Below are 9,429 nucleotides of genomic sequence, written 5' to 3'. Positions count from 1 at the left end.
CGACACTGCAGGATCAGTTAAAGGCAGGGAGGAAGCGGTGATGTGGGAGACATGACGAAATCGCTCCCCAGGGGTCTGCCTGGAGGTATCTCACAGCTAGCAGCGCCTCGCTCCAGGCCTGCTGGTTGGTAGGAGCCACTGTAAGGCTCATAGCAAAGCCCTGAGCAATATGTCTGCTTAGTCACGTATTTGTGCAACGTAAGTTGATTTCAAGAAACATTCACTCTGGATTTAGTGACACATCCTTGTGTGGTTTCCATCCCTCGCGTGGATAGGAAACCAGGATAGGAGAACTTTCTGAAACACTCCTTTCACAGGGCTACTAACTCAAATCATTGGACATCCAGGCCAAAATTTATCAGCCATGTTCTCCATGTAGTACAGCTGTGGTGCCTGCCACCTAATGGGTCTGGAAAGGGAGGGAAATTACACCACAGAGAAAGGGAAAACAAGGTTGAGAATGAACAAAGCCAGAAACCGGTCTATGAAAACATATTCCTCTAACGGCTGTTGCCGTAAAGTTGTAAGTGGGCATGGGAGCTGGCTCACTGGGGAAAATACTTACCATGCAAGCCTGAAGCCCAGAGTTCAGATCCCACAAGCCCACATAAATGTCTGATGGGTATTACAGACATGACAGTCCCTCCTGTAATCCCTAGAAGCAGAGACAGGGTCCCAGAGCAGTCTGGCTTCCTAGATCAACCGGATAGCAAGCTCTGGGTTCAGGTGAGAGATCTTGCTTCAACATATAAAGTGGAGAACAATTGAAAAAGACACCCTGCACCAACCTCCAGTCTCCACATGCATGCATGCACACTCATGCAATGAACACATATGTAAGCACACATATATACACATGCATGAACACCACACAATGAACACACATGTAAACATATACATGCATATACACCATGCAATGAACACATATGTAAGCACACGTATATACACATGCATGAACACCACACAATGAACACACATGTAAACATACATATATACACATGCATACACACCATGCAATGAACACATATGTACACATGCATGCACACCATGCATATACATACAAAGAAGAATAGAAAATTAAACATTAAGGGATGATTCCATTTATATCAACATTTAATAAAAACTGAAGTTCTCTGTGTCCAGAAAGAGGCACAACAATTCAACATACGTAATTATATACATGTCAGAAGTCCTATAGGAGAACAGCTGTCCCCAGGGCACCCAAACCAGTTCACCATTTGTATTTCTCCTTTGCTTTCTCTTTGAATCTTTAAGTCTCCCAAATTTTCCCAAACATGTCAAGACAGTCTTCCTGTTTTTTTTGTTTTTGTTTGGGTTTTTTGGTTTGTTTTTTGTTTGTTTTTTGGTTTTTCGAGACAGGGTTTCTCTGTGTAGCCCTGGCTGTCCTGGAACTCACTCTGTAGACCAGGCTGGCCTCGAACTCAGAAATTCGCCTGCCTCTGCCTCCCAAGTGCTGGGATTACAGGCGTGTACCACCAACGCCCGGCCAGTCTTCCTGTTTTAAAACTTTCTGAGCCCTGTGTATTAGCTCCTCAGTGCTGCTATGATAAATCACCACAGATTCAGTAGCTTAAATAAACACAAATTTATTAAAGTTTTGAAGTCCAATGTGTTTTATGGAGCTAAATTTGAAGCATTAACAAAACTGCATTCTTCCTAGAGTTTCTGTGGCTTCGAAGGCTGTGCCTTTTCCTCTGCTCATGACCCCTTCCACTAGCCACAAAGCCCATGGACCACACCCACCCTGATCAGTCACAATCATCTCCCACCTCAGGCTCCCCAAGTTAATCATACCTCTAAAACCTCTTTTGCCCTGTAAGGACAGTATTCACAAGTTCTGGGGATGAAGAGGCAGACATTTGATACATTTTCAAACATTTTTCTTATGTATTTATTTTTATGTGGATGAGGATAAAGACTGAATGTTTGTGCACCATGTGCCCGCAGTACCTCTGTTGGCCAGAAGGTGGCACTGGGTTCCCCTGAAACTGGAATTGCAGCTGGTTATGATCTGCCTTGCGGGAGCTGTAAATTGAACCTGGGTCCTCTGGAAGAGCGGCGAATGCGCTTAACCACGGATCCATCTCTCCATACTCTGAAACGTATTTTCAATGATTTGAAAAATTAAATAAAAAAATATGTTTAAAATGCTGAAGCAATCGAATATGCTGTTTTAAACTCCATTTTTATTTTATTTTATTTACGGTTTTTATTTCTCCTCCCTCACCTCCATCCAGATTATCCTCACCTCCTTACCCTTCCAGCTCCACGTCTTCCCACCCCCTCTCCCTTTAGAAAACAAACAGAATTTTGTTTAAAGGGAGAAAGAAAGTTCATGATAAACATTCAGAGATACACACCAAAATGTAAGCTCATAAAAACACAACATTCAGAGAACATCATATACAAGCAAATGACCGGTAAAGAGGCGGGGGAAAGTCCAAGCAAAGCAATATGATACAAGAATACCATTGAGTCCATCTTTTATTGAGCATCTACTGCTGGGCCTGGGGCCTGCCCTTACCTGTGGTCTGTACACCCAGTGAGACTCCATTGGTGAAACTAACTTTTCTTTTGCGAGAGACTGTCAACCGGAGATAGCTTCTTGGTTAGGAATAGGGGTTCATGTTCCCTTCCCCCATTTTGCTGGGACCTGTTCAGGCCCCATGTTTATTTCGTGAGTTTGAATGTGCACCAGCCCTGTTGTGTCTGGAAGACACTGTTTCGCTGGTGTCTTCCATCATTTCTGCCTCTTAACAACATTTCACCTCATTTTCTGCAAAGTCCTCAGTACCGTGAGGGGAGGGAGTTGATGCGGCTATTCCATTTTGGACTGATATTCTTACTTATTTATATACTTGTGGCATGTGTATGTGAGCTTGCACGTGCGTGTGCGTGCACACACACACACACACACACACGCACTCACACGCAGGGATGGGGTGAGGAAGCATGATTCTCCTGTCTCTACCTTTCATCCCCACGTAAGAGTGCCATGAACACCGCTGTGAACTACCACGTAAATACAGATGTGAGCGCTCCACCTCCAGGGATCAGGCTCACGCTCACGTCAGTCACAATTTTGTAGCAGGCGCTTTTGCCCACTGAGCAATCTCCTTAAAGCGAGGATCAAATTCAGGGCCTTAGACACTGACTCTACCACTGACCTAAATGCAAGGGTGCTGACTTTTCCAGATGCCAATCAGGCTAGTCAAAGTTAAAAGATTTCTGATTTGGACACATGTGGGCATTTTCTTCTGCCGTCTTTAAGTGTATGCATCAAGGGGCCTTAGATGAACCTAAGATGGATAGCTCATGGAGCGGGAAGAGTGAACTCGGGCCACAAAATCGGTGGGAATTACTCTGAAAATTCAGAAGCAGATTTAAACAATTTTTCAAATTACACCACAGAGAAAGGTAATTCTGGAAGAGGAACAGATGAAATCTGAAGGAGTAAGATGGCGCTTCCGGTGCGCAGTGACTCACTTACCAAGGAGAACAGAGTGGCCCAAACATCTGGGAGACCAATAAATTCCTTGTCGATTTAACATCAAGTGTTGACCTTGGTGGAGAATGCATGAAGCCCATATTGGCAAAGCAAGAGCAGAACGGCGACAAGCTAATTACGGAGCGACATCAATTCCAAGGACAGGTAAGATTGATCACTGAAGGATGCTCTGAAATCCTACCGCTCCTATGAGAAAGAAATCCAATGCAATTTACCCCAAATTTGACAAGAACAATAAAAACCAACGCGATTTTGCCCACAACAAGCTGTGACGAGAAACATTCTAATCTATCAATAATAACAAAAGTGTTGTTCAGTCCGCATCCCGGGAAAGACTGGGTTGTCTTACAAGTTATAAAATAATTATTATTCAAAGAGACTGAGAGGCAGGGGTGGGGTGTGGGGGTGTGTGGGTGGAATAGCCTTTCACGAGGCATATTACTCCCCCATGGCGGTGATCTTGGTGACATTTTTCCAGAGTGCTTAAAACTTGTAATAATCCTGGCTTTATTATTCCAAGTGTTTGTCTCTGTATTTAATTTTGAATTAATAATTTCATATTGCTTTCCTCAACTGGAGCTTCCAAAACTATATAAGCTTCAGGCCGCACATAGCCAGAGACCCAGCCGCTGATAAGGACCTTTCTTAGCAAAATATGACTCAAAAGCACAGCAATACCCTACCCTTATCTTGTGAGACTTCGAGCAAGTTACCTCCAGCTACTTAACTTTCTTTCTTTCTTTCTTTCTTTCTTTCTTTCTTTCTTTCTTTCTTTCTTTCTTTCTTTCTTTTTTGTTTTTTTTTTTTTTGTTTTGGTTTGGTTTTTTGGTTTGGTTTTTTTGTTTGTTTGTTTTTGTTTATTTTGAGATAGGGTTTCTCTGTATAGCCCTGGCTGTCCTGGAACTCACTCTGTAGACCAGGCTGGCCTCGAACTCAGAAATCCGCCTGCCTCTGCCTCCCAAATGCTGGGATTACAGGTGTGCGCCACCACTGCCCGGCTTGCTTACCTCTTTCTACCATGGCACCATTCCCAGGAAAGCCCGAGAATAAAGCCTAGATTGCTACCCAGCGATCAGGATCTGACAGAGGAGTGGAGGTAAGCATCTGTCGCCCAGCCTGTCTGTTCTGGTTTGGACCTGACCCTGAAACAGCCTTTTTCATCCTTTGGAGCCCTGAAGGGTGCCTGGCTAATCACCCTACTGGCCTGTGAGATGCTCCCACACTAGCTGAGTCAGGAGACATAGGAAGTTTGATTCTATGATCAGTAAGCATATTTAGTGGGAGGAGCCTGGGAGACAGGGCCCAGCAGGGCTTTTAAAGTCTGGCTTCTCAGTTGAGCCTATCTCCTGTCTAGGAGCAATGAGGGGCGGACACTGGCTCTCTGCCACTCCCTGTTTTCCCCTTCCTCCTGCCCCTCTGAAATGCATGGAGGAACTCAGCCTCTCAGCACTCAGAGAAACCCAGCCTCCCAGCACTAGGAGGAACCCAGGCTCCCAGTACTAGGAGGAACCCAGCTCCCCAACACTAAGAGGAACCTAGCCTCTCAACACTAGGAAGAAGCCAGCCTCCCAGCACTAGGAGGAAGCCAGCCTCCCAGCACTAGGAGGAAGCCAGCCTCCCAGCACTAGGAGGAACCCAGCCTCCCAACATAGGAAGAAGCCAGCCTCCCAGCACTAGGAGGAAGCCAGCCTCCCAGCACTAGGAGGAACCCAGCCTTCCAGCACTAGGAGGAATGACACACTCTGCAACTAGGTGAGGAAGGAAACAGGATGAGGTGGCTGGTCATGGACAGAGAATGAGGTGAGACTCTACATTCCCATAGAGGGATGTGTGTTACATGCATACAGCATTTCCTCATGATCTCGGTGAATTTCTATACCCAGTCCTCAGAGTCCCTGAGGCCAGGAGTCACCTCCTTCTCCTAGGCCTTCCGTAGCTTCTGCTTCCATTTTAGGGGTATCCATTTGATCCTCAGTAAAGCTATTTCTTCTGAGTCTGGTTCCTAGCCAAACATCCCATCTTGGAGGGCCAGAAGGAAGCTCTCCCATGCTGTGCTCCCTGGAGGAACAGAATGGAAAAGGACAGCTATGATTTGAAAGTCTCCCAAGGCTTGACCCTGGCCTGGGCCTGGTTTCCTCCTGGGAAGGAATAATAACCACCGTCTCTGAGGGGGTGAGATGGGGGGTATGAAGATACGCCCGTGCTTGAAAATCAGTTTGCAGTGTTTTCTTCGCCTCAGCCATGCAGGGGTCTTGTCCTTAGTGTAGTACAAACATCAGGACTCAGGAACAGATTTTACTGTTTCCCCCCCCCGCCCCGCCCCCCCCAAGCTGCATGAAGCGTGAGAGTTGCATCACCGCTGCCTTTCCTGGAACACTTAAATTCTCCAAACCACCCTAAATTCTTTTCAAATCAGAGTAAGGCTCAAAACATAAATAAATGCTTAAATGCACGAATTACTTTACTTAAGCTGCTAGCTGTCTTCCATCTGTCTTCAAAGCCCCCTTTTCTCCTTCTTGTTCCTCTTGACTGCCCAAGAGTCTGAGCTGCAGCAGGGAGAGAGGAAAGCCCAAAACACAGAAAGGAATCTTGAACCAGGCAGAACGAGCTGAAGGGCGCGGTTGCGGTGTGGGGGTAGGGACCAGTGGAGAGGCTTGGGGCTGGAGACTGTAGGTCTGGAGAGGAGCATAGATACACACAGGTGATGCTGGGATCCAGCTGTGGAAGAACTGAGAGATGAGAGTTAGGGCAGAGAGAGCCCCAGGTTAGTCACAATTCTCCACAGTCTCATTTTCCAGGAACCTCCCAAGCCATAGAGAAAGATGTTCATGAGGGTGGGCCCCTGCGCACCCTCCTAGACCTCTTGACGGTCACAGCACCACCCTCCTGCCCATCCAATACTTGGGCGGCTGTTCCCTTGCTGTCCTCCACAGGCCTGGCACCAGCTTCCCCTCCTACGTGACCACACAACCCTGGACTGGGTGGCGGATGCTGAGATAAGGCCAAGGAGGGGGAAAAACGCCAAAGCCAGGAAGTTGTACAGCCTGGTTCCCCTGGCAACCCCACCACAGTCACCAAACAGAGCGAGCAAGGGTTGAGGGGGTAGGGACAACTAACTGTTCCTGGCTCGGGCCAGGGCCCTTCCAAGACCTCAGTTTTCTTGTTAGAGAAACGTTTTCCAGTCTTCTGGAATATATGGCCTAAAAATTAAGGGAGAGTCTGTTTGAGATTCAATTCAATCCCCAGCCGAGATCTGTGTCTATAGATCTAACAAGCCTCCTGGAATCTGTATTCCTTACTCCCATGCTGGAGTATATCACTTTGAGAACAGACATGTTTAGCAAGTTGGAACTCCGGTGGTCAGGTTATCCTGTGTTCTCTGAGGTCTAGAGCCAGCCCCGTCCCCAAGGGTGCTTGACTTTTAATATCAACTGATTGGTGACCAGAGTCTAGAAACCGGGATTTTAGTTCATGCAGAGCCAGTCCGAACTCCTGAGCTCTGAGCTCCTTCTGGCTGCAACACTTTTGGTTCTGAGAACCAGAAGCCAGCGGGAGATCTGTAAAGCTTTTCTGTTCCCAGAAACCCTAGGACTCCAGGCAAATCTCTGCACTCCCTAAGCTTCGGTCTTTCTGTTCTCCAAAGGATGTGAAGTACTGAAGCCTTACCAGGGGGTTACAAGCCTCTCTGGGATCAATAAATATCCAAGCGTCTTGAAAGCATACCACTCGGGTATTGTCTTGGTGGCCGTAGTCACTTCTGTTGCTGGATGTGAAAAATGGAGCTATCTGAGAGAGGTCTGAGAGGGTCAGGCTGCTTTGAGCACAGAAACCTGCAGAAGCAGGATCCTGGGGCAGTGCCTCAGGCCTTCTGGCGGCTCCCACCCAAAGCAGCCAGGTCTGCATTTAACGAGAGAGGCGGCTGCTGTGGAGATGAACTTCCTGTGCCTCTTGCCAAGTCTGACCTCTTCCTTCCTCCACTGTGGCCCTGGCCTCCACTCACAGGAAAACCACAGCTCAAGTCGGCTGCAGGCCGAACCCCTTCTTCAAGGTCAGTCACTTCATAGGGGAACCCCGTGATAGGGTGAGAAGCAGCTCTGACTTGCACCATCTAGAGTTTAGATTTCAGTCGCTCCGTTAGTTTGGTCGGGCTAAGTCACCTTATTCTACGAATTTCAGGCTCCTCTGCAAAATGGGAAGCGTTCGTATTTAGGGTTAGTGTCCTCTCTGTGGATACCGCAATAGCTAACATGTGAGTTACTGGAGCTAAACAATGCCTCCCTTGATCCCTTTCTCTCTCCTTCATGTTCTACTGTCAATGAGAGAGTCACAAGCAATTCTGAACTCCTTTCAGCCCTCCGTGCCGTGCCCTCAACCCTGGTGACTGTCACTTTAGCCTGAAAGACTGCGTGCAACAACCCTGACCCAATTTCAGACCACTTACCTGGCAGTCTCACAGAGCTTTCGAGCAAAACACAGCCGTAACTCTGTCGTCTGGCTCAGGATCGTTCAGTCATCAGGTACGGCGGCGAACCCCTGCAATCCCAGCATGCTATAGGCAGAGGCAGGAAGACTGTCACAAGTCCAAGGCCAACCACCCAAGGCCCTGTCACTGGGGAAAGAATCCAATAGTTCCCCTTGGGAATTGCCCACGGTATTGATCTCTCTTTGAAGTTCCTTTGACGATCTGATCCTCACCTCCCTTCTCAGTCACATTCCTGAGTGTCATCTCGAAATTCAAAGATCTATAGTCCACTTCTGCATAGCGTCATCTCGCAAGGACACATAGCACCCCCTGCCTGGGAAACCTTACCATCCCTGGCTGTGATGGTAAGGTTTATATCTCTAGCCATCCTAGAATCTCTAGATATTACCCTCCTCCCTACACTGTGGAAGGGTATATGGCAGCATCCAATTTTTAAAATTGGTTTCCTAGTAGGGAAATATGGCTCGGTATATGGTAGAAGCATGAAGATGGTGACGGTGGTGATGCTGATGGTGATGGTGACGGTGGTGATGCTGATGGTGATGGTGACGGTGGTGATGCTGATGGTGATGGTGACGGTGGTGATGCTGATGGTGATGGTGACGGTGGTGATGCTGATGGGTCGTGGCACTCGTCCTGGAGATCACCCTAAGACCCAGGCCCTCTTATCATACCACAAGTCATGCTAATTGTCTCCTCACTCTTCTTACAGGAGAAGTGGAAGAACGAAAAGATTGCTTGTCTTGTTAATTGCAGATACCACACCCCCACGCCCCAATAGACCCAGCAGGTTTCTCACTTGTTCAAGGGTTACATTTTGAAATAGTGAAAGAACAAACCCAAAACATAGAGTCCCAAGCCTCTATCACACACTAAGCCATATTTCCCTATTAGAAAACCATCTAAAAACGTCATACTCTACCAAAGGTGGAGTAAAGCAGAAAGACGGCCCCGGAGTCTGATGGAAAGCCTCTATCACCTCTCCACCCACGCTTCAGGGTCCAGTCATGTGACCTGTTCTAGTCCTGCGACGTGTCTGTCCTTGCTAATCCCTGGTTCTCACCCTCACTCATGCCTCTGTGATCGTGTCCACCCCACCCCAAAAAAGACTATCCTCTCTCTACCCACAGACACATGACCTCTGACCACAAAGCCAGCGGCTGCTCCTTATCCCCAAAGTCTCCCTAGCAGGCTCTCATATTCCCTTGGGCAGATGGGAGAGATCATCCCAATATAGGTGACCCCTGACCCCTATGGTATTCCGGATTCACCAGGCTGTTGAGGAGTTGACAAGCGAGTCCCTCCATGTCTCATCGGCTTCCAGAATCATCACAGCTCACATCCATGTTACTCCACCTTCAGGGCCAGAGAGTCTTCAAGCATCAGTAACTCACCCTGTAGGGTCTGTCGTAGATTC

The 9,429-nt window shown here is 47.6% G+C and overlaps 1 long non-coding RNA gene across 4 annotated transcripts; it reads right to left on the bottom strand.

The window, feature by feature from the left end:
- Positions 1 to 1,587: 1,587 nt before the first annotated feature.
- On the bottom strand, positions 1,588 to 8,779 carry LOC127697662 (uncharacterized). 4 transcript variants are annotated; one of them, XR_007980496.1, is made up of 5 exons: positions 7,971 to 8,779; positions 5,990 to 6,258; positions 5,442 to 5,587; positions 3,512 to 3,715; positions 1,588 to 2,116 (listed from the first exon to the last, which is right to left on the bottom strand). It is a non-coding gene; the product is annotated as an uncharacterized LOC127697662 (long non-coding RNA). The 4 variants fall into 4 exon arrangements; XR_007980495.1 differs by lacking the exon at positions 7,971 to 8,779 and adding an exon at positions 7,196 to 7,957; XR_007980497.1 differs by lacking the exon at positions 7,971 to 8,779 and adding an exon at positions 6,380 to 7,183.
- Between the last annotated feature and the right edge of the window lie 650 nt (positions 8,780 to 9,429).

This window comes from Apodemus sylvaticus, chromosome 12 (assembly GCF_947179515.1).
Source record: "Apodemus sylvaticus chromosome 12, mApoSyl1.1, whole genome shotgun sequence".
Lineage (NCBI taxonomy): Eukaryota > Metazoa > Chordata > Mammalia > Rodentia > Muridae > Apodemus > Apodemus sylvaticus.
Note: the sequence above shows the minus strand (reverse complement) of the source record. Positions and strands in the feature narration are given on the sequence as shown.